Source organism: Carettochelys insculpta, chromosome 5 (assembly GCF_033958435.1).
Source record: "Carettochelys insculpta isolate YL-2023 chromosome 5, ASM3395843v1, whole genome shotgun sequence".
Lineage (NCBI taxonomy): Eukaryota > Metazoa > Chordata > Testudines > Carettochelyidae > Carettochelys > Carettochelys insculpta.
Window position 1 is genome coordinate 58781175 of NC_134141.1, and position 23332 is coordinate 58804506.

Genomic DNA, 23332 nt, shown 5'->3' on the forward strand with positions numbered 1-23332 from the left:
CTTTGAGACAGTGTCTTAACTCCCTGGTCATGCTTGGTGCAGGTCCAGCACCACGTAAGCACAGAACAAAACCAATCCTATCCAGCTGGTGTATTTCATTCCACATGTGACTTTAGTCAGCTGAGAAACAGAATCTGAAAGTCACAAACTTTCAAGAAATAAGAGCTGGTAGTTAAACTGGACAGCCTAGAGCCATTAATTCATTTTTTTATTAGGCTATGGTTACAGTAGGGTTTTGTCAACAAACTCAAGGAGAGTTTATACACAAATTGGTTTTGCTGACTGTGTGTCAACAGAACAGCTGTGTAAATGCCCGCAGGGGGCCTCTCTGGACAGAGAGGACATCCACAACAATGGGTAACCTTGTCTGCTGTGCTTTCGGGTGCCAGTTTTGTCGAGAGAGCAGCCAGGCAGTCTGGTTGCTCTGCTGACAGAGCGGAGCGCTCTCACGATCTACTTGTGTGTACACGTGGTCTGTTGAGAGGTTTTGTTGGTCCAACACTCTCCCGACCGCGACTTCTGCTGACAGATAGCTGTAGTGTTTATTGGCTCACCTGGGGCGGGGTGCAGTTGGAGGTGCATTCATAAAGGTCAGGCACACATCATTGGCCTTGGGGGTGGGGTTCACAGTAGTTACAGTCAGCAGATTCATGTGGCTGTCTGCTCATTCATAAAGCTCTTTTCAAAGCCTCCCTGATTTTTCATGGCTTCTGCACATGGCTTGCTGATTACCCTCATGTCCATCTTAGCTACTTGGCTCAGTGAGCAGCTACTGCTGGTCACTCCATGGCTGTCTTGCATGCAGGCCTCAATGGGCCCACGCCTGGCTCCTGGGCGGGCAACACGGTTAGTCCAATCCAAACTCAAAGGCCTGGACTCTGGTGCAAGATAGGGCCACAAACAAGCAGTTCAGTGCAGAGTATACCCCCGGGCCCTGGTACAAGAGGGGGCACGGACCGAGCACTTATCAAGCGCTGGCCCTGGTGCAAGGCAAACAAACAGTCAATAAGCCCAGGCCCTCCCAAAGCAGAGAGAACCAGGCAACCCAGGTGTATGCGTAGATCGGCACACCTGCTGTGAACTGTGACAGTGGATCTCATTTTGGTATTCCAGTGCTTCAGGGTGGGGGACAGCAAATCACAAAGTTCCCTGAAAGTGGCCTTGCGCATGCAGAAATTCTGCAGCCACTGCTGGTTGTCCCAGACATCCACAATGATGCAGTCCCACCACTATGTGCTGGTTTCACACCTCCAGAACCAGCGCTCTACTGCATGGAATGCATCCATGGCAGCAGGCAGCTATGCATTCCTCCTTGTCTCCAGTCCTTCAGTATCATCTGAATCATCTGCATCCACCTCATCTTCTTACTAGCTTTGTCTAACAACACATTGCACAGCACTTTGGGAAGTGGTCATAACAAACCGTGCAACAACTCTAAGCTGTTTGGGATCCATGCTAGGACCATGCAGCAGCGTGTCAGGCTTTGGGAAAATGGCCTGAAAAGGAATTCTTTGGGTGGTTTGTTTTCCAATAGTGGGGAAGAGGTGGGAGGAGGGGGATTGCGCTCTGGGGTGGAGACAGCTGACACCCACAAGCACTTGCGGCACATTTTTTCCCACAACATCCTAGCACAAAACCTTAGAATGGAGTGGGGCTTAAGGCAGTGTGGGATAGATACCCACAATTCATTGCTGACACAGTCAAACCTAGCTAAGGGAATGGAGACACACTATGTTGACTTTCTTGACATACATGGACGCTCATCTTCAGCTTTATGAAATCTAGGGGTAAAAAGTCAACTTCAATAAATTTGACTTTATTTTGTAGTATAGAAGTAGCCTTTGTTTCCAAAGGGTTGCTTATTGTGGAGCTACAGACTATAGCTTCTATCCCTCTGAGCCTACTTGCCTTTTATTGCCACTATCACCCAGCTTGTATGAGTGCCTTTTGATTTCTCTCATGAACCACAAAAACAGCAGGTTTGCCATCTGCCATCGATTGGTCTCAGGTCTTTGGCTTCGCTTGCAAAGTGTTTGATTTTTCCTGGTATTTTCAAATATGAGTGATGGCTGATTTCTTGACACCCTATTCTACTGCTGCACTGGTGAGGTTAACACCAGGGCATAGTCAAGTTTCTTTTAGTACAGTAGACCCTCAACTTGCTCGAGAATTACGTTCCTGGGAAAACAAGCATCATTCAAATTTTGGGCAAGTTGAGGTTGGGTGCCAGCTCCACCCCCAGGGAGCTGCCAGGGCCAGAGCGCTCCTTCTGCAAAGGGGCTGAGAGCCAGCCCAGCACAGCCCCTTTGTTGCTGGGGATTGCCCCAGCCAGCAGTTCCCAGGGGCTGGAGCCACAGAGTGCTAGGCCAGGCCAGGCCAGGCCCCAGCAATGAATCTGACTCACCTTAACACAAGAATTGCAGAAGTCACATCCTTGTAACTGGGCAGTAACAGAGAGGGAGCCGTGCTAGTCTATACACTATCAATACAAAAAGCAGTCAAGTAGCACTTCAAAGACTAGCAAAATAGTTTATTAGGTGAGCTTTCGTGGGACAGACCCACTTCTTCAGACCATAGCCAGACCAGAACAGACTCAATATTGAAGGCACAGAGAACCAAAAGCAGTAAGCAAGGAGGACAAATCAGAAAAAGATAATCAAGGTGAGCAAATCAGAGAGTGGAGGGGTGGGGGTGGAGGTGGAGGTCAAGAATTAGATTAAGCCAACTATGCAGACAAGCCCCTATAGTGACTCAGAAAGTTCCCGTCCCGGTTTAAACGGTTTAAACCATGTGTTAATGTGCCGAATTTGAATATAAAAGCCAGCTCGGCTGCTTCCCTTTGAAGAACGGTTCGAAAATTCTTTTTCAGTAACACACATACCTGGAGGTCATTAATAGAGTGCCCCACTCCACTAAAATGTTGACTAACTAGTTTGTGGATCTGGAGTATTTTGATGTCTCTTTTGTGCCCATTAACCCTTTGTCTAAGGGAGTTAGAAGTCTGTCCAATATACAAAGCATCAGGGCATTGTTGGCACATGATGGCATATATGATGTTAGCAGAGGAGCATGAGAAAGTGCCCATGATTTTGTGAGTAACCTGGTTAGGTCCAGTGATGGTATTTCCAGAGAAGATATGTGGACAAAGCTGGCAGCGGGCTTTGTTGCAGGGAAAGGTTCCAGGACTGGTATTCCTGGGGTATAGACTGTGGCTGTTTGTGAGGATCCTCATAAGGTTGGGAGGTTGTCTGTAGGAGAGAACAGGCATGTCACCCAGGGCCTTCTGGAGTGTGGCATCTTGATTAAGGCTAGGTTGTAGGTCTTTAATAATTCGGTGCAGTGGTCTGAGTTGGGGGCTGTAGGTGATGACCAGTGGCGTTCTGTTCTTGGCTTTTTTGGGCTGATCTTGGAGTAGCTGGTCTCTGGGTATTCGTCTGGCCCCGTCGATTTGTTTTTTTACTTCTCCTCATGGGTAATTCAGGTTTATGAATATTTGGAAAAGATCTTGTAGTTTTTGGTCTCTGTCAATTGGATCAGAGCAAATGCAATTGTATCTAAGAGCTTGACTGTAAACAATGGATCTAGTCACGTGTGCAGGATGGAAACTAGAAGGGTGTAGATAAGTATGGCGATCAGTAGGTTTTTGGTACAGTGTGGTACTGATCAGGCCATCCTTGATTAGTACTGTAGTGTCCACGAAATGTATCTCTTGCATGTTGTAATCGAGGCATAAGTTGATGGTGGGGTGTAGATTGTTAAAGTCCCTGTGGAATTCTTCTAGAGCCTCTGTACCATGGGTCCAAATCATAAAGATGTCATCAATGTATCTTAAGTAGAGGAGGGGTAATAGGGGACGAGAGCTGAGGAATCGTTGTTCCAGGTCAGCCATAAATATATTAGCATATTGTGGGGCCATGCGGGTGCCCATAGCAGTTCCACTAATCTGGAGGTATAAATTGTCCCCAAATCAGAAATGATTGCATGTGAGAACAAAGTTACAGAGGTCAGACACCAGATGGCTGTCGTGGCATCAGGGATGGCATTCCTGATTGCTTGTAATCCGTCTTTATGTGGAATATTAGTGTACAGAGCCTCTACGTCCATTGTGGCAAGGATGGTGTTATCAGGAACTTTTCTGATGTTTTGTAATTTCCTCAGGAAGTTGGTGGTATCTCGGATATAGCTGGGAGCGTTGGTGGCATAGGGTTTGAGGAGGGAGTCCACATAACTGGATAGTCCGGTGGTAAGGGTGCCAATACCTGAAATGATAGGGCGTCCAGGGTTTCCAGGTTTGTGGATTTTGGGAAGTAAATAGAATAATCCAGGCTGCGGCTCAGATGGTGTGTCTGAGTTAATGAGGTCCCGAGTAGCAGCAGGGAGTTCCTTCAGTAGTTGTAATTTCCTTTGGAATTCCGAAGTGGGATGAGCGGAGAGAGGTCTGTAAAATGTAGTGTTGGAGAGTTGTCTGGCTGCCTCCTGTTTGTAGTCTGACTTATTCAGGATGACAACAGCACCCCCTTTGTCAGCTGGTTTGATTATGATGTCCGGGTTATTTTTGAGACTCTGGACAGCGTGGTGTTCAGCAGAGTTGAGATTGTGTCTCATTTGGCATTGTTTGTGTATAATGTCAGCCGGAGCGCAGTTGCGGAAGCACTGTAACTGTGGGTTTACTGTAGTTCTAGCTTCATGGCACTTAGAAAGGTAATGTGTTTGCCGACTATCAGAGAGACAGTCGGGTCAGTCTGTATCTTTGAGAAGTAGTAGTCCTGTGGCACTTTGTAGACAAAAAGATATGTTGGAGCATAAGCTTTCATGGGCAAAGACCTGCTTCATCAGATGCATGAGTCAATGCAAGATGGAAGGGATTGCTGACCACTCCGTGCCATTTTGATGAGTCATGAAGCTGCTCCGTTTACCCCCCAGTGTGTACCCGCCCTTGGAAACCAGGTGTGTTTCTCTACCAAGCACTGGAGACATTAGAAAAACCATGGCAAGAATGCGATGGGGGCTCCAGCGCCACTAGCCTGCGGGCTGTTGCCAATCACCGGGGGGGGGCCCTCTGGCTGGTGATGGCGGCGGATGAAACGGTTTCCTCTTTGCTGCTCGGTGTTTTGGGCGGTCAGGACGCGGCTGTGCGGCCCCGGGGGTGGGGTCCCGGCTACCGGCCGGGTCCCGCCGGGGCGGCGCAGACACGCCTAGGGCTGGCAGCGTGGCTGGGCGGGGAGGCGGCTGGCGCCCGGAGGGCGGAGGGAGCTGCTCAACCTGCTTGGGTGCGCTCAGCTCCTTCCCCGTTCATTGGCCGGCCCCAGCGCCGCGCTTCCTGCTCTGCCAGCCGCCGCCTTCCTGCGAGCTGCTGAAGGCCGGGGGGGGGCGGCAAGGCGCCTGTAGCGGGGGTCCCTTCTCCAGCCGGGTGCTGCTGCCGGCCGGGCCGTGGAGCGGGGAGCCGCGCTGCCAGCGGCGGAGAAAGGTGAGCGAGTGGGGGGGGCGCCGCGCTCCCGCCTGCCCAGCTCCCGCGGCGGAGCGCGCCCCTGCCCAGCTGCCCGCCTCCCCGCCTAGGCCCCGGCCGGACTCCAGCTGGCGCCGGGGTTCGAACGTGGGGGAGGAGAGCAGCCTGGTTCCGAGCCCCCTGCGGCCGAGGCTGCAGCCCCATTTGATACAGTCCCTCGCCGAGGCTGGGAGGTCAGCTGCCAGGTCGCTCGTCTCGGCCCCGCGGGGCTGGCAAAGTGTTCTGGGCTCTTGCAGGCTCTCTCCGGTGGGGCGTCCCTCGCTCATCACTGAAATGCAGCCACATCTAGGGGTACTTACGCGTACCGCAACTCCACCGCCGTGCAGGCTAATGAGTGGTACAGGGATCAGGGTGAAAGTAAGAAGTGATTATAGAAACAAGCAACGTACCACTCGGCTACTTTGGAAACGTGTCAACTTCTGATTGTTCCAGGAGAGGATGGGGGGCGGTGTGTGTGAGAGAGAGAGTGAGAGTGTCATCCTTTCTTTGGGACTTGGCACTGACTGATCTATGAAAAAAGCTTTTCAACACAGAGAGAGGAAGCTGGTTTTCAGCACAGGGAGTGGAGACTTGTCTAGAGGAGGGGGTAGTTGGGAACATAAATTTGCTCAGTGACAGTAATAATCAGGTAGAGTTCACTCTGATATTGTGAATTTCATCATTTATATTATCTAAATCTCATTTCAGAATCTCTTCTTAGCTTGGTGATGGGCTCCCTGTGTGCATGTACATTTTATATATACATTTTTGTTATTTATATCTAGTCCTGATTAGAGAAGGAGAACTAATAATAGATGGCATTAAAAAGATTGTGATGTGTAATTGCTATTTTTTTTAGTCAGTCTTCAACTTAAAAGGTTGATGATGACCAGATAGTCAACATAATTAATATTAATAGGGTGATTTCGAATAGGGAAAGAGCAGGGTAAAGAACAGATAGCTAAATTAGGTGTGTTCAGGGTAGCAGAACCTGATGGAATTCAGCAATCTCAGAATAGTTAGTGGTAGTCTTTGAGAACTCATGGAGTAGAGTGGGGAGATCACAGCCAGCCAGAGAACAAATAGGACCTGAGTGATTACAGACCAGCCAGCTTGACTTCGATAACTCAAACGATCATAGAATCCTGGGGCTGCAAGGGACCTAAGGAGGTCTGGAACAGATTACTGAACAAGCAGCGTGTGATCATCCAGAGCAGGGTTCAGCAACCTTTGGTTCTCAGCCCATCAGTGTAATCCACTGGCAGACCACAAGACAGTTTACTGACATCAAGAAGCCACATACTTGGCACTTCAGAGCTTGCAGTGGACATGGGTCACTGTTCCTGGCCAGTTGGAGCTGTGGGAAGTGGCAGCCAGCATGTCCCTGCAGCCCACACTTCTTGCATCTCCCAGTAGTTACAGTGAGCTGTAACTACTGGGAGCTGCGGGGGCCATACCTGCTGCAGGCACTCAATATCAGCAATCCATCTTGCAGTCTGCCAGCAGCATCCTGAGTAGCTCTGTGAGCTTTCCATGCTCTGTAATGGCCGGGTAGCACAGCCGTCTGCCCCCCTGCCCCTGCAGCAGCAGTCTGCTTGGACTGAGGAGCATTCCAGTGATTTGGTCTTTGTTCCCAAATGGAGCAGCTCACTCAGCTTCCCAGAACTTTGAAAGGGGAGGGGGCGCATGCCAAAACATTGAGCAGAGTCATCGGGGTAGGCATTTTGAGATACTGGTGGAGGCCAGTTCTGTGGACAAAACAATCAGCAGAGTTTACACTGGCTCTTTGTCGACAATAAAGGGAGGGGGAAAAGGAAAAAATTTCTCCTGTAAGTGTGGACGTTTTTTGTCCCCCCAAAATGGGTGTTTCTCCTGACAAAAGTCACACTGACATGTACCATGGATTTATATAGTGGTAACAAGACATTTTCTGTCTTATCTATTCGTTTCTTAATGATTCCCAATATTTTGTTAGCTTTTAACTGCAGTGGCAGTTAAAAAAGCTGATAGAATGTTGAGAATCATTAAGAAAGGAATAGATAATTAGACAGAAATGTAATATTACTTCTATATAAATCCATGGTATGTCCACATCTGGAATCCTGTGTGCAAATGTGGTTGCCCTATCTCAAAAAAGATACATTGGAATTGGAAAAGGTTCGGAAAAGGGCAACAAAAATGATTAAGGGTATGGAATGTGTGCCATATGAGGAGAGATTAATAAGACTGGGACTTTCTAGCTTGGAAAAAAGACGATTTAAAGGGGGGGGTGCTATTGTAGAGGTATATAAAATCATGACTGGTGTGGAGAAAGTGAAAAAGGAAATGTTATTGACTCCTCCTCACAACACAAGAACTAGGGGGTCACCAAATTAATAGGCAGCTGGTTTAAAACAAACAAAAAATATTTCTTCACACAATGCACAGTTAACCTGTGGAACTCCTTGCCAGAGGATGTGAAGGCCAAGGCTGTAGTAGAGTTTAAAAAAGAACCAGATAAATTCATGGAGGATGGGTCGATCAACAGGTATTAACGTCTGTTTGCCAGAGGCTGGATATGGGTGACAGGGAATTGATAATTACCTGTTCTGTTCATTCCCTCTGGGGCACCTGGCATTGGCCACTATCAAAAGACAGGATGCTGGGCTTGATGGACCTATGGTCTGACCCAGTATGGCTGTTCTTATGTTCTTAATGCTCTGTTTTGTCACCAAAAGGCAGATTCTGGCCACAAAACTTGGTAGTGTAGGCATACCGTAGGAAGAAAACTTCCTTGGGTGATTTCAGTCAAATGTGCAGTGGCATTGGGGGAAAAAATGATTGCAGCAGCATTTTGGTGCTGTTGCTTCCATTTCTAGACATCTCTTTTACTTTCTTAACATTGTTTTATGTGGCATTTTTGTGGACTTGAGGCACTGAGATTCCTTTTTTAGATGATGGTATTACATGGATTGCCAAAAGTAAAAATCATAATGCGTAAAACTTCCAATTCCCTGCTGCCATTCACATCTTTGGTTACTAAAACTTGGAAAAAAATCCAGTTCATAGGAATTATTTATGGTGCTTTTATGCTTTGAATTTTATTGCATGCGCAGTTAAGCTATTCAGTCTTGCTTTTCATTCATAATCAATTTCACTTTTAAGGCCTTAGTGATACAAATACATTAAATGGAGTATCTATTTAAAACAATTTTTGTTGGGTTTTCTAAATCAGGTGTGAAAATGCTTTTATTGTCTGTTAATATTTGAAGTGTAGATGTAACCTCAAACTACTTTGAACTACAAACTTCTCTAGGTTCTGCTGTCACATAAGAGAGGACAATATTGTTAAAACACTTGGTTCTACATTTGGCATCTCAGAGGGTATTAAGCTAAAGGAGGAACAAAATATGCCTTGATTTTAAAGTAATAGAGTGGGGGTAACAAAGAAATAAGGAATAGTATGTTTTAGTGTTTTCTGGCTATTTTAATAGTCTGTGTATGGTTCAAGTTCTCCATTTTACCATGGCTCTGAGTCTGAGAGTCAAGGAAAGGTTTCATATTATACTTGCATTAGAATGATCAAAATGTTAAGCAGTTAAATCTGCTACACTCTCAGGGTTACCCATTCATTTCCTGTGGGTTTTATAACGCGGTAATTTGATAGTTTAAAGAAGGAATGACTCAGTTACAGCACTCAACGTCTGATTGGCATGAATGTATTTTTCTTTTTTTATGAGGGCTGCCATCTTGGATCAAACCAGTAGCCCTCCTAGAAGCAAGCACTTTGGACTATGGCTATTTCTAGATGCTTTACAGCAGTGTTTCCCAAATGGTGTTCTGCGTACCCTGGGGTTCTCTGGAGTGAAAATAAGGGTTCTGGGAGAAAATTCCACTACAATAGCTGACTCCTCTATGGCTCCCTGCCCTGCCGCTGCTGAAAAGTAGAACTGAATTTAATTGGTTTAACAGATGGCAGGGAAGTGAGAGGGATTCGGCTGTTAAGCCAACTGAATTTAGTACCATCATTTCAGCAGCATCAGGGCAGGGAGCTGTAGAGAGCCCCTCACTTGTCCCGCTACCTGAGCAGCCACATCTCTCCAGTGGGCGTGACTCAGCTCATCCTCAGGCAGTGGAACACCTCCATGGCAGCCTTTCTTCCGCTGAGCATATGTGAACACCTGGCACAGGTTCCCCAGCCAGCGCCACGGATGGGTTAGTCCCTGGGGCAGTTTGGGGCTGAGGCGGGTTAATCCTGCAGATACGGTGGTGGGTTTGGGGCTGGGAGGGGTTAATCCTGGGGATGGGTTTGCAGGATGGGTGGTAAAGCTTGGGGATGTGAGGGGCAGATTTGGAGGCTGAGGTGGGTAGAGCCTGGGAATAGGGTTTTGCAAAATTCTTTCAGGTTTAAATGTTTTCCGTGGCCAAATAAAATAGGGAAACATTGCTTTACAGCAATGCTTTTCAACCAGGGGAGGTCTTAAAATGATACACTTGCTTGATTTTTTTTTTTTTTTTTTTACAACGAGCTACAAAGAAAGAACTAGCAAAGTCAGTACAAACTAAAGTGTTGCACAGGCAGTGACGTTTTTATAGTGTACTGCCCTACAGAGACTCATAGAATCGTGGGACTGGAAGGGACCTTGAGAGGTCATCTAGTCCATTACCCTGCACTCACAGCAGGACTAAGTAGTATAGATCAGTGTTTCCCAAACTGTTTTGGCCACGGAACACTTTTAGGCTTGGAATATGTTGATGGAACACCTCTGTGCTGGTCTGGAGCTGAGGGAGCAGGTTGAAGGATTTTTACTGAAAAATTGCCACACATGAGGCTCAAAAGTTAATTTAAAAGAGAGGTTTTTTAGATCTTTTATTTTACAAAGAACAAAAAATAACAAGAGAAAATCATCTGAATGAACAACTGATGTCCTCCTGATCAGAGGAGAGTGAGCAACCCTATAATTAAGTATAAAAACTAAATAGTAAGTACACACCCAAAACAAAACATCAATATACCAGCTGAAGGACAGACGGTTAGTGTCTTTCTTTTGTACAAACAATCAGAAAGGACAATATTGTTCAAAAAAGGACTGTCCTTCCTTAAAGCTTAAAAAGCATTTTTATGAAAAAGAAACACAAAACAAATTAAGTGTGGAAAAATATTTTTATATTTGTGCTTTTATAAATTTGTTGTTTTTACAGAAAACTGCTGGAAAATAAAAAGAAATAACATGGCAGTTTTTTTTTAAATGGGAAGAGTGTGTTTTTGCATCTTTTGATCACAAATCTGCTTCATATTAGGGATGATGGTGGAGAGTTGGATCCTCATATCGGGTGCAGCATCACGATTGCTCAGAACACCACTCATGCCAAAACAATCTGAATTGACTCTGATTGTTTTGGTATGAGTTGCATAATAACTATACTATTATGAATGTGTTACAAAACATTAATCTACTTACAATCAACCTGTGGAACTCCTTGCTGGAGGAGGCTGTGAAGGCCAGGACTCTATTAGGGTTTAAAAAAGAGCTCGATAAATTTTTGCAGGTTAGGTCCATAAATGGCTATTAGCCAGCGGTAAAGTATGGTGCCCTAGCCTTCAGTACAAGGGCAGGAGATGGATGGCAGGAGATAAATCACTTGATCATTGTCTTCTGTTCTCCTTCTCTGGGGCACCTGGCATTGGCCACTGTCGGCAGACGGGATACTGGGCTGGATGGACCTTTGGTCTGACCCAGTATGGCCATTCTTATGTTCTTATGCTCTTAAATACTGTTCAAATACCTTAGTATTTTTGATACATACTGTTTCATATTTAATATTTTAGAGTGAAAATATTGTTAGCTTCAGAATTTTTTCACAGAACACCTAATCACTTCACGTGGAACACAGTTTGGGAAACGCTAATTTAGACTATGCCTGGCAGGTGTGTGGCTAACCTGCTCTTAAAAATATTCAGTAACAGAAATTCTACAACCTCCCTAGACAATTTGTTCCAGTGCTTAATCACCCTGATAGGAACTTTTTTTCTAATCCAACCCAGACCTTCCTTGCCTCAATTTAAGCCTGTTGTGTGTTTTCCTATCCTCAGAGGTTAAGAATAATTTTTCCCACCTCCTTGTGACGGCTTTTTACTTGAAAACTGTTATTGTGTCCCCTTTATCTTCTCCTTTGCAAACTAAAACCAGTTTTTGCAACCTTGCGTCAGAGGTCATGCTTTCTAGATCTTGAAGCATTTTTGTTGCTCTTCTCTGGACTTTCTCCAGTTTGCCTGCATCTTTCCTGTGGTACTCCAGTTGAAGCCTAATACATTCAGAGTAGAGCAGAAGAAATACTTCTCATGTCTTGCTTACAGCACTTCTGTTAATACATCCCCGAATGATGCTTGCCTTTTTTTTTTTTTTGTTAATAGTGTTACACTGTTGACTCATATTTAGTTTCTGATCCACTATGACCCCCACATATTTTTCAGCAGCACCCTTTTCTTGGTTGCCATTTACCATTTTGCATGGCTGCAGCTGATTGTTCCTTCCTAAATGGAGTACTTTGTATTTGTCCCTATTACATTTCATCCTGTCTACATTAGACAGTTTTTCTGGTGCGTCCAACTAAGTTATTATTTCAGTCCTGTCCTCCACAGCACGTGCAGCCCCTTCGAGCTTGGTGTCATCCATGTACTTTGTAAATGTACTCTCAGTACCATTGTCTAAATCATTACTAAAGATACTGAACAGAAACGGACTTAGAATTGATCTCTGTGGGACCCCACTCGTTATACCCATCCAGCAAGACTGTGCACCACTGATCATTTCTCTCTGGGAACGACTATTCAACCAGTTTTGCACTTCTCTCAGTAGCTCCGGCTAGATTGCATTTCCCTAGCGTATGAGTTCATTGCAGGACTGTACCAAAAGCGATACAAAAGTCAAGATATACCACTTCTACTTCCCCACTACCCCCACATCCACAAGGCTTGTTACCCTGCAAGAGATGTCAGGTTGGTTTGACATAATTTGTTCTTTAGAAATACATGCTGACTGTTCAGGCTATTTTTTTCCATATATGTGTGGAATAAATTTTATGTGCACCACCAGTAGAAACACGAGCTGCCTGTGGTGGGTGGCTGTAGGTACTCTGCTAAGCAGCAGAATGGCATCTGAATCACTGCTGGGTGACTGCCCTAGTGCTTTGCTTAAAGGGAACACTGCTTAACACTTCATTATCTTCCAGATGTTTGCAAACTGATTGCTTAATTATTTGCTCCAATTATCTGTGCAGGTACAAAAGTAAAGCTGACTTCTGTAATTCCCCAGGTTGTCCTTATTTCCCTTTTTTGTGGGTGGGCACTATATTTGCACCTTTCTAGTCTTGGCATCTCTCCTGTAATCCGTGACTTTCAAAGAAATTGTTAATGGGTCAAAAATCTCCTCAGTTAGCTCCTTGATTATTCTGGGATTCATTTCATCAGGCCCTTGTGACTTGAAGAAATCTAATTTGTCTAAGTAGTGTATAATGTGTTCTTTTTCTATTTTAGCCTCTGACCCTATCTCATTTTCAGTGGCCTTCAAAGTATGTTAGATCTCCAGTTACCACCAACCTCATTCTTGAAAACTGAAACAAGGTTAATAAGCACTTCTTCCATTTCCATGTTTTGTTATTGTTTTTCACTTTTCACTGACTAGCTGTTGTCCTTCCTCTTCCTCTTGCTTCTAATGTATATGTAGAATGCTTTATTGTTATCCCATTTATCTCTAGCTAGTTTGATCTTGTTTTGTGCTTTGGCCTTTCTAAGTTTGTCCCTGCACACTTGTGCTATTTGTTCATATTCATCTATTGTAATTAAACCTCCTTTACACTTTTCATGGGACTCTTGAGTTTTAGATCATTAAAGATCTCCTGGTGAAGTCAGGATGGTCTATGGTCATAGCCCTATCTTTCATGTGTAGTGGGATAATTTCCTCTTGTGTCTCTGAAAAACTGTCAGCGCTCTTTTGAACTGTTTTTCCCCTGAGACTTACTTGCCATGGTATCTTACCTACGGGACTCCTGGAGTTTGCTAAAGTCTGCTGCCTTAAAATCTGTTGTCTTCATTTTACTGTTCTCCCTTCCACCATTCCATAAAATCATGAACACTGTCATTTCATGACCACTTTTACCCTAGGTGCCTTCCACTTAAAATTTTCAGCCAGTGTTTTCAATATCCTAACAGTAGACTGAAATGTGAGTACGTTATTTATAATCCACTTGATTCATTTTATAATTATATGGTAGAAATGAGAAAATAAGCAATTTTTCAGCTGTAGTGGGCTGTGCCACTTGGATTTTTGTCTGATTTTTGAAAGCAAGTAGTTTTCAAGAGAAGTGAAACATGGGGTTTGCAAGACATTGCTTTCTTGCTATGTATTTTTTTTCAGTGTTTCCCTGTATATGTCTGTGGGGATAGCTGGACACATTGGCTGTGTCTACACTAGCCAAAAACTTCGAAGTGGCCATGCAAATGGCCATTTCAAAGTTTACTAATGAAGCGCTGAAATGCATATTCAGCGCCTCATTAGCATGCGGGCGGCCGTGGCACTTTGAAATTGACATGGCTCGCCGCTGCACGGCTCGTTCAGAAAGGGCTCCTTTTCGAAAGGACCCCACCTACTTCGAAGTCCCCTTATTCCCATCTGCTCATAGGAATAAGGGGACTTCGAAGTAGCCGGGGTCCTTTCGAAAAGGAGCCGCACGGCGGCGAGGCGCGTCAATTTCGAAGTGCCGCGGCTGCCCGCATGCTAATGAAGTGCTGAATATGCATTTCAGTGCTTCATTAGTAAACTTCAAAATGGCCATTTACATGGCCATTTCAAAGTTTGGGGCTAGTGTAGACACGGCCTGTGAGTTTTATTTACCAAGAGAGAGCTTCAGCAGGATATATGCAGCGGTATGCTCAAATGCCAGATTCTTAGGTGGAAACCAAGAACTAGAACTGAGGCTGTCGTGAATAAAGGAAGTGTAAAGACGTATGACTGTTGCTCTGATTCTCTAGTTATCTTCTGCATGTTTGCACTAGAGCAACTCCCTTTCAGTTTGTTCAGTGACTGGAGCCTCCCTTTTGCCAGCTAAGTCATGAATTCCATATAGCCTCCTCTAGGAGTTATCTCAAAGGCGCCGTGCCTGACTGCAGGGGCAGAAATCTTGTTGAGAGCAACAGCTGGAGAACATGGCTTGTCCGGATGCTTCTCGCTGGCTCCTGCTTCACAGTTATCTGTAGCTCCAGAGCCATGTCCAGCCTTCAGTACCTACTTGATAGGTGGCTACTGAGTACAAACGTAAATGGAGGAACATGCACATCCCTTGTCGGAGTGTGCTGCTCCGTTGTGCAGACCTCCAAAGGGATGGTCTGCACAGATGGCAAATTAGGCTCATCCACACTGCACCTGTCTTGAATGCTGAGTCAAGATTTATGTAGGGTTGTGCCAACAAAGTGGCATGAACTGACCTTCATGTATCTGAGAACTTGGCCCTAAACATCTTATCATGAATTGTTAGATAAGTCATTTTTTCAGAAATGCAAAAGCATGCTTTGAGTCTTGGCCTATTTTGTCCAAAATGAAGTAATAATGAAACACCTGCTTATTGAAGAGGAGGGGAGAAATGATTCCATGCACACCTCGTCTTTGTTCAGTATCCTTGTCTGTACTCGCTGTTCCAACTCAGCCAGAGTTTCTGAGACACTGTAAGCCAAGATCTTCTGTTTTCTTTATAGGATTTCGAGTGATTCTTCCCTTAGGGGCCTTTCACAATACATCTTACTTTGTCTTTGATTGCCGTTTTAGTCTATAGTTACATATCTGGTAAATAATCTTAGTCGATATTTGCAGTGCTGTTAAACAGGACACTCCATATGCCGTACAATACAAGAATTACTCAACTGCTTATTTTTAATTATTTTCCGAGGTAACTCTTACAAGTGTATTATACAAGAAATGAAACTAAGGCATGTGTTGATTTGCTTGAGTAAAACAAAGCATTTGTTTGAAAAAGCATCTCTTGGCCAACAAAATAGAAGAATCCAAATTCCCTGCTAACAATAGGACTTTAGTTATATAATGTAACTGGTGGGAACTGTTGCAGCTTTGGTTTCACACACTCTGGAAAACCTTTTAAGGGGGAAGATTCCTTCAAGTAAAACATGACTTGCTTCCCATGAATCCAAGAGCTACTTGCATAGCAATTTCACTAACTGTATGTCAGGAGTGGCCGTACTTATTGATCCTTATTGACAAGAATCTTCAGAAGTTTGAGAGCCTCAAGACACACACACCCTGCCCCTGCTGGAATGTGAGCTCTCCTCCAACTTCCTGCGTCCCTGCCAACACATGGGCTAACGTCCCGAAGGGCTGAAGCCCCTCGTCCCAGCACCCTCTTGCAGAACACAGGCCCTGAGCTCTCCCCGACCTCCTTTGCCCAGCCTTCTCGGCAGAGACTGATGGGGTACATGGGGGAGCGCTGGAAGCCGTACTTTCACGGTAAAAGAACTGCATTGCGGTTCAGGAGGCATAGTTTGGCCATGTCTGCTACATGATGTAGAAAGTACTCCCCAGTCATACATAATATACAAATTAGCATCTGTATAAGCATGTTTGTAACATTTAATGTGCTGCTTGCTTAACTATGTAACAAACTGGTTCAGCTATGCCATGCTGTCTAGATATGTATGTACGTTGAGCAGGCTTAAACAAATAGTAGAGTTTAACGAACTCTTGCCGGGCTGGTGCGTAAAACTCCATTTCTGTTGCTGTTTACAAGATGGGAGTTTTTGCTGCCTGTTAACTGAGAGGGTGCTTTCCCCCAGCCCATTCTCTCTGGGGAATGCTTGCTTTTAACACAGGGGTAGGCAATAAGTGGCCCATAGTTCGCCAGGGTGAGCCTCTGGTGGGCTGCTGCCACTGAATTTACCCGCATGTCCACAGGTGCGGCAGCTCACGACTCCCCTTGGCTGTGGATCACCATTCTCACCTGAAGGCAGCTGTGTGAAGCAGCACAGTACGTGACACTGTTTCCTGCTGCTGCAGTTGGCCAGGAACAGCAATCTGTGGCCAATGGGAACTCTAAATGGCCATTCCTACAAACATGCAGGCAAATAAACGGCCAGCAGGATGCCGGGGATTAACCCTGGTTAACCACAGTCAGCCTTTAGGCCATTTATTGCTCAGCCTTGTTTTAATAGATGCCCCTCTTTGTTCTAAAAACTAACTTCCCCATTAAAAAAGAAAATCCTCTTTTCCTTTTGGGTAAATCTTCTGGTGTGCAGAAGTTGGGCTCCTGCTCTTGTAACTTTCAAAACTTTCAGTTCTACTGAGCCTGGGAGGTTTTGGAGAAGACTCTTTTGCCGGGGTGCGGTTCTTGTTTTATATTTTAGTAGCACCTGGCACAATAAGGCTTCAGTCCTGATTTGGAGCCTTGGGTGCTAATTAATAGAAACACTAAACTCTCAGGCAAATATAGCACAACATTTCCGTGAATGTTAACTGTTCAAATCCGAGCAACCTTTTATGGCAGTAGTGACCAACAGGAATTGAAAGATCGCCACTGGTGGTGGTTGTCCATCTGTAATCACCTGCCCACTCAAATAAATACCCTCCCCTGCCCAGTTCCCCCAACCCCCTGTTCTAAATTAATGCCAGCGGCTCACTACAGCTGTTGGGCCTGAGGAGCCAGAGTGGCTGGGGCTCCCACTGCCACCAGGGCACCGAGGCCAGAGGAGCTGCTGGGGCTGGAGCCGCTACGTGCTTCTCTCGCTAGGGGTGGGGTGCATGCACAAGCAGGTGGGCAGCACTCGCGTGCGGCTCTGGGAGGAGGCATGTTTAAAGGACCCAAGAGCCACAATCACCACACTGCAGTGTCCTGTTTGCCACATCTGGCGAGTGGGGAAGGTATTGGACACCGCCGTTCTGTGGAGGTTCCAGAGAGATGCACCCGCTAATGATGCAGTTCTTATGGTAAAAATGAAAGCCTGTGGAGTAGGGATAAGGCTTACCTGTTACAGTTAACCAGACCCTCCGTCCACAGTGGGCAGGGGGTTCTTCCAGCCCTGTGGGGTCACCATGGGTGGGGGGGTGCCCCAGTGTGGCTGGAATAGCCTCCATTTGTAGTAGCCTTGCCTGGGAGTGCTGAGACGGGTGCTTCAGCCAGCCAGAGCAGTCCATGTCCACAGCAGCTGCTGTGGAGGGTGTGGTTGGAGAGGTCACTTCAGCCCATCTTGGCCGGAATGAACTCCCCCTCCAGATCCTCCCTGCCTGTTTAATGGGTTAACTGGGTAAACCTAACATTTAACTGATTGGTTAAGTAAGTGAGATTTTACATCACTATTCTGGAGAGAACCACAAATAAGCAATGGGCTATCAAATTTGTGCATCATGACAGCCTGTCAAGTCTTTTGAAATCCCTTTTGAACTTCTAGCTGTAGCAAATTTACTGTTCTTTAGGTTGAGCGTTGGCTGCTTTACCAGCTAATCTGTTCTCAGAATACAATTCCCTGGCTTCTTGCAAAATGACTTGCCTCTTCTACCTCAGACTGTCAAAACAACAACAGCCCTCCTTGATGACACTTTATGAAATTGTCAGATCAGTGTTTCAAGGTGCTCTTGCAGTACACCTGGCCGTATTGTATGAGCTTTCGGTGTTTGCAAGTAAGCAAATGAGTAAGCACACAGCCAAAGACGGAGCATGAGCTAAAGTGCAGGCGTAATTTTGCTTGTAATTTGTGGTGATATTAAGATCAATTTAAAATGTATGTAAATAACAGATACTCAATTTCATTTACCTGGTGTATCTGTGGGAATCATCCCCTGCTTTCATCATTGGCACAGATGAGAGCTCTTTTTGCAAATGCTGTGTAGGAGAGGGAAAGGCTTTCCATGTCTTTGCTGAGAAGGGTTGACAGACATCATTGGGGTGGGGAACCTTTATTGGGTCGGGGGCCACTGACCCACAAAAAATGAGTGCAGGACTACATAAAAGTGAGAACCAAAAAAACCAAAAAAACCAAAATACCTCTCACTACTGTGGCACCCAACTGAGACCCCTCACCCCCCTCATACTCCAGCCCAATGGATAGGCAGTGGAGAGGGAGCACTTCTCCCAGGCCAGATTCTCTTCTGTGGACCTAGGGCAGGACCAAAAATGAGGGGTTGGGACTCAGTGTACAGGAGGGGGCTGTTGAGCAGGGTGTGGGTGTGGGGTCTGGGCAGAGGGAGGGTGCAAGAGTGGCCTGAGGGTGGGGGTCTGGGTTGGAGGGAGGAGAAGTGCAAGAGCAAGCTGAGGGTGGGGTGGCCTGAGTGGGCAGGAGGGAGGGTGCAGGAAGAGGCTGTGTGTCGGGGGGGGGGGTTGGGTGTGAGGGAGGAAAGATGCAAGAACAGGCTGAGGCTGGTGGGGTCTGGGTGGGAGGGAGTGTACAGGAGCAGGCTGCGGATCCAGGGTGGGAGTGACTGGTCTGGACAAGTGGTAGGGGTAGGAGTGGGCTGGGGGAGGTCTGGGAAGGTGGGAGGATGCAGGAACAGGGAGGTGGGTCTGGGCATGGGAGGGGGATGCATGAGGATGGTGAGGGACTCTTCCCTGGCACAGCTCCCCTAGGGTACACAGGGCTCTGTGCCCCTTGCTGCTCCCTTTTCCACATTTGGTGGATGGGAGCAGTGGGTAAAAGCCTCCAGGCAGTGCTTCCCTGCTCTGCCATCATCCCCTGGCTGGGCAGAGCCCATGGGCCCAATCCAGCCCTGTCTTGCCTGGCTTCAGTCCATAGGGCTCAGGGCTCCCCCTGTCTCTCTGCAGTGGGGAGCTGGCACTAGTACTCCGGCCTTTTGGGGGGGTGGGGGCTGTGGGGTTGTAATGCCAGCCCAGGCCCCTGCTGCAGAGCGGGGCTGAGCTCTGAGCGCCCCACAGTCACAAACACTCCCCTGTGTCCCCTTGCTGCATGCACTGCCTAAACCAGGGGTCCAGTCTCAATTTACCTTAGGGCCAGAGCCAGTCCTGAAATCCTTCTACTGGGCCAGAGGGCACCCCAGTCTGGCACGGCTCGGCGGGTGGGGCATCTCCATGTCTGCCCCCCCATTTCCTGGACCCATTTGCTGCCCCTGAGTGATTCTCACACCCATCCCCCCAGCACACACTCCAGGGATCCTGGTGCCACAACTAGTAGTGCTGCCAAGCTAGACCAGCTTCTAGTCGCTTGCTCTGTGCCACTGCCGGTACATCTCTGTGGCCCGGGGGAGGTGTGTGCAGAGCTGTCCTGTCCATAGGATGGTTTGGTGTGGCCTCCCTGGGTCCTGTGGTTTGGGGGTCCCTTCAGTGACCACCCCAGCCATCTTATAGATGGGATGGTTCCTCATACTCAGGTTAGCTTGCAGGGTCCTGAGCAGGCCGGGGTTAGGCCCCCCTGCCCTCACCGCGGCAGCAGGAGCTGCAGGGAAGCGAAGATACGCTGCAGTCTGCTCTGCTCTGCCACCGCCTGTCAAGCCAGCCTGCAGCTCTGGGGCTGGGGGTGCTGCACTTCTGCCACTGCCGAGAAGTGGAGGCACCCTGCTGGCGTGGGAGGCTGCAGAGAGCAGAGCAGAGCAGAGGCTGCTGTGCTGCTTCCCTTTCCCACAGCTTCTGCTGCTGGAGTGAATGTGGGGGGACCCGACACCTGCTGCATCCCTGTGCCAGGCCCCCAGTAATCCCCGAGGCTGCATCCTTAGGGGGAGGGGACTTGAGGGGGAGAGGACAGCAGGGGCAGGAAGAAATGGGGTGAGGGCAGAGCAAGGGCTGGATGTGGGAGAAGGTTAGGGGTCCCCCCATCTCATTGCCACTCCCAGAAATTCAGGGATTCACTTGCCAGAAGCCATGTGCAGCCTGGATTGTAGAACTGCTGGAGCCAAAGATGGCCCTGGGCTGTGAGTTTGAGACTCTGGGCTGAACTCTCTCTCCCGGTCTCAGCCCCTATGTCTTTGTCATTTTTTATGTCCTCCTCTGTGTTTCGCGAGATTGAACTATCAGGGGCCAACAGTCGACCCCTGTACTCCTCATTCTTGTGAGTTTCTCTTCTCAGTCTCCCTCAGTGAGGACGTCCAGATAAGTTGATTGTAGATGCGGCTATTCCAGATACGTAATTGCATATCTACGATTAACTTGAAGGTCTCGTGTAGAGCTGCCTTTAGATACAGGTTCTTTCGCTGCAGATACGTCATTCTATGATTGTCTTCGACTGGATTCTCAAATGCTTTGATACAAGTAGTATAATGGATGTTCAAGATGTAGGAAATCTACAATTAGATTGCAATGTAAATTGTGTATTGTAGTAAGCCTCAAGATTTCATCTGAAGCTGGGCCCGTCTTGTCCTAGACGTCATTATGTGGGTATTAAGAACAGATGTCATCTTGTGACGTACATTGAAGTGTATTTCGGATAGCTGTTTTTTCCATATATTGTGATCATTTCTCTTTGCTCTTAGATTTATTGAAATACACCATTTCATAGAAACAGTACTGGGTGCCAAAATGAAGTAATTCCTGTCTGGTTCGGTGTAACTTAATTGTTAAATATGTTAAAGCCGTGAAAAGATGCAAAGTCCAAGTGTTAGCACTGTGTGGTTTGAACCTGCATCCCTTACTAATTGAAGTTTTACCTTGATACATAAGAATTTAAGGATTGCCCCTAAAATAGCCATATCTGTTTTAATAGCTTTTTTCCCTCCACCTCCAAAAGAAAAAGGTTCATATTTAATGTTGAATCTAACTCCCTAGTTATGCTGGGGCTATTGCATAATCTTCGGTAACATCACTGTTTAGAGATCCTTAAAATGTAAACAGACAACATTGTTGACAGCAGAACACCCATGAAATGAAACAGATAATCGATGCATCTAACACCGAGAACAAATCTGTGGGATTAAAAAATAAATAACAATCCGGTAGAACACTGATACCTGAAATGTAAGGATGGTTGATGCATAGGAATTCAGCTTCTTCCTCAAAGGGAAAGCCGATGTCTTAAGTCGGATGTTGGTTAAAGCGAAGGACATGTGTCTCCAGTCCCATGTGACTGCATGAGAAAGACAGAACTTTCAGAACTTTAAAGCGGGCTTTATGATGTTCAGCAATGGATTGGCCACGATATGTTTGAGTATCAGAGAGGTAGCCATGTTAGTCGGTAGCTTGGAGAACAACAAGAATTCTTGTGGCACCTTATAGACTAACAGATATTTTGGAGCATAAGCTTTCGTGGGCAAAGACCTGCTTCATCAGATGCATGAGTGAGGGGATGGTGGTTTCAGAGGGGTGTTTAAACAGTGGGGTCCCAGTGAGAGGGAGGGCCAGAGTTGACAAGGTCTATTCAGCAAGGTGGAAATGGCCCAGTATCAGTAGTACTTATCAAAAGAGGAAAAAACAAGTTAGATCAGACAGGGGGATGTGAGTCTTTGTCAGAGTCTAATGGGGAGATGTTAACACCCAGGGCAGAGAAGCTGGTTTTGTAAACTGTGAGCCACTCCCAGTCTCTGTTTAATCCTTGGTTAACGGAGTCAGATTTGCAAATAAATTGCAGCTCAGAGATTTCTCTCTCTATTTAATTTTTGAAGTTGCTTTGTTTCAGAACTGTCACTCTTAAATCTGCCACTGAGTGTCCAGGGAGATTGAAGTGTTCACCCACAGGCTTCTGTACATTACCGTTCCTGATGGTCTGATTTATGTCCATTTGTTCTTTTATGGAGAGACTGTCCAGTCTGGCCAATGTAAATTGCATTGGGGCATTGCTGGCACATGATGGCATATATTATATTAGTAGAGGTGCAGGTAAAGGAGCCCCTGATGTTAGGTCCTGTGATGATGTCACTGGTGTAGATATGTGAGCAGAGTTGGCAGCAAGGACTGTTGCAGGGGCTGGTTCCCAGCAGGGAACTTCCAGTATCAGTAAAGCATTAGTTCTAATTTAAAGAATGTGGGTATCGGGGGGATGGGGACATATTAGTAAAATATTTATTTACCTGCAATAGTAGAACTGTCTTCTCTTTTCAGGGTCATCTTTTGTGTTTGTTTCTGTGCATCTGAGTGAAAAAACTTAATGTTTTGGGCTGTGTCTACACTAGCCAAAAACTTCGAAATGGCCATGCTAATGAAGTGCTGAAATACATATTCAGCGCTTCATTAGCATGCAGGCAGCTGTGGCACTTTGAAATTGACGCGGCTCGCCACCACGTGTCTCGTCCAGACGGGGCTCCTTTTCGAAAGGACCCCACCTACGTTGAAGTGCCTTTATTCTCATCTGCTCATAGGAATAAGGGGACTTCGAAGTAGCTGGGGTCCTTTCGAAAAGGAGCCCCATCTGGATGAGCCGTGCGGCAGCGAGCCACATCAATTTCGAAGTGCCACGGGTGCCCGCATGCTAATGAAGCACTGAATATGTATTTCAGCGCTTCATTAGTAAACTTCGAAATGGCCATTTGTATGGCCATTTCCAAGTATTTTTGGCTAGTGTAGACATAGCCACGTTCTTTTATTTTATTTTATTACTTCGATCTTTTAAAATAAGATGTTAGGTAGGAGGAATGCATTCTAAGGAGCACATGTAATATCTAATGTGAATAGCCCTATTTAGAGCAGTTTAAACTTTTCTCAAATGAAGAGTCGCACCTTTTACATACATCTGTCAAATAATCGCACGCAGACTACTAGAACTAAGAAATTAATTCAGTGATCAACAACACATTTTTTCAGTCATGGTAGTGGATAGCTATATGTATTTTTAATTTGCTTGTGACATTAGTAATAGTCTATTTGTGTTCATGATATCTGTTTTCCAGTGGAATAAACTGGCAACTATTGTTGTATGGATTAATGATTACTAAAATA

The 23332-nt window shown here is 46.2% G+C and overlaps 1 protein-coding gene across 4 annotated transcripts in view; it reads left to right on the forward strand.

The window, feature by feature from the left end:
- GOLM1 (golgi membrane protein 1) overlaps nucleotides 1–23332 on the forward strand; it is a 119157-nt gene that overhangs the window by 37087 nt on the left and 58738 nt on the right. Inside the window, exon 1 of one of the 4 annotated variants that reach the window (XM_074995154.1) lies at nucleotides 5115–5467. The exons of 1 other annotated variant lie outside the window; for it this stretch is intronic. The gene's annotated coding sequence lies outside the window, so the exon portion shown is untranslated. Of the gene's footprint in view, nucleotides 1–5114; nucleotides 5468–23332 lie in introns of those variants that run through there. 2 more of the 4 variants (XM_074995152.1, XM_074995155.1) reach the window with 2 other exon arrangements.